This window comes from Aplysia californica, unplaced genomic scaffold, assembly GCF_000002075.1.
Source record: "Aplysia californica isolate F4 #8 unplaced genomic scaffold, AplCal3.0 scaffold00268, whole genome shotgun sequence".
Classification (NCBI taxonomy): domain Eukaryota; kingdom Metazoa; phylum Mollusca; class Gastropoda; order Aplysiida; family Aplysiidae; genus Aplysia; species Aplysia californica.
In genome coordinates this window covers 917,013-919,146 of record NW_004797538.1, presented here as the reverse complement: position 1 = coordinate 919,146, position 2,134 = coordinate 917,013, and the positions used below count along the sequence as shown (strand labels likewise).

Genomic DNA, 2,134 nt, shown 5'->3' with positions numbered 1-2,134 from the left:
GGGGGGGGGGGGGGGGGGGGGAGAAATTAGAAGCCACCCTGTCTATATGATTGAAACGGTTACTTAATAACAATCACTCCATGATTTTGTACTCTCTTGGAAAAAGACTTTGAAAATTGCTAGTCCTTTTCCTATCCTCTGTTTCCATACTTTTTTTTAAACTATCATTTTACAAAAATATAATGTTCATTGTTGTGGCAAAACTCTCCATTCATTTGATATGCACTACACGTTTATTCCACCAGTGCTGATGGACCTCAATGCTGGCCTAAACACACTTTTAAGTTCAGTTCTTTTTTTATATTTCACAAAACGTTACCAACTCTGATTTTTTAAAGTTAATTTTGAGTGACCATACTACCTTGGGTGACTCTCATCGTAGGTGTAACATTAATGTGTTACATTATTATGCAGAATTATTTAGTTTTAAATCAGTATGCTGAATGAGTGGGATAGAGCAAGGCTTTAACACGTTGATGATGTAAATTCATTCTGAAGTTTCTTTGAGACATCACTGGATACACGCGCACACACACACACACACACACACACACACACACACACACACACACACACACACACGCACACACACACACACATACACACACATACACACACACGCACATACACACACACATACACACGCACACACATACACACACATACACACACACATACATACATACACACACACACACATACACACACACACACACACATACATACACACACGTACACACACACACACACACACACACACAGACATACACACACACACACACACACACACACTCACACACACACACACACACACACACACATACATACACTTTGAGAAAGTTCAATTCGAGCATTATTTTATTGTAGACTAAAATAAATATTTTAGATGAAAACCAGGAGCTACGAGACGTTTTGGGACACCCAGAACAAAGATACAAACGAACAACCTCTAAAAAAATAACATTTGGCTTATCGAAAAAAAAAACCCCAGTGTAGATGGCTACTCACACGCATTATGTGATCTAAATGTCAACTTTTTGAAAATGCCTTAATAACAGCCAATGTTTCATCTTTTCACAGGGACTGACAAAAAGATGAACAAACGCTTTTTACTGTGACTGTAGTAATACAATAATAATAATTCATAATATCACTCGTAGTTTTAGCAATAGTACGTGTGCTATTCACTGTTGTGCATCTTTAGCAAGCGTGAAGTATGTTTACCGGAGTCGACAATGTTTCCACTACAAGTTTTCGTAATAGTAACATAATCTTAATAAACAATAAAGGGGATTCAGCCCTATTCATCTATAACATTTGTCTTGGAAATTCTTCTTTGGTTTGTCGTTTTACTAGATGTGTGTTATAATTTGGTTCTAATTTTATGATGATATAGTATGATGAACCTTTTCCCAGTTTGAAATATCTATCTATCTATATATCTATCTATCTATCTATCTATCTATCTATCTATCTGTCTGTTTATCTATCTATCTATCTATCTATCTATCTATCTATCTATCTATCTATCTATCTATCTATCTATCTATCTATCTATCTATCTATCGTTCACTCGATCGAGCTATACTTCTATAATCTATCTTCACACACGCGCACACACACACACACACACACACACACACACACACACACACACACACACACATGTACATATTGAACATATGTATAATATATTTTCCTTATATACACATTTGAGTTGAACTTTCCTTGTCATCTGCTATACATTCTCTTGATATCTTGGTGACACCTTTCTGCGTCCTACTCACTTAATTACATCTCCAAGATTGGAAGGAAAAAAGACAAGATGCGGTTGCAGAAAATGCATTTTTAGAGATATTTGACCGCCCAACTGAGAAAACATTTAAATTAAGTAAGTTTCAAGCAAGTAAGAAGATGGAGATGTTTAGGGCATGTTTTAAGAATGCCGTAGACAAGATTGTCCAATCAGACATGGTAAAATTGGAGACCAACTGGAAAAAGAAAAAGAGGTTGACAAACTGGAAGTTGACAGAGGCACTATCAGAGAAGAGGCAATCATCGCCCAGGGCCTACATTTGCCAAGACTGGATAAGGTGACCAAACGTGGCTTCCACTGCTCTACACCTTATTAATA

General features: G+C 36.7%; 1 protein-coding gene across 1 annotated transcript in view; it reads left to right on the top strand.

The window, feature by feature from the left end:
* The window catches only part of LOC101846744 (polyadenylate-binding protein 1), a gene marked incomplete in the record, with an annotated part of 29,963 nt that extends 28,649 nt beyond the window's left edge, over positions 1–1,314 (top strand). The window contains 1 exon segment of the mRNA XM_005101022.2: positions 1,081–1,314.
* Between the last annotated feature and the right edge of the window lie 820 nt (positions 1,315–2,134).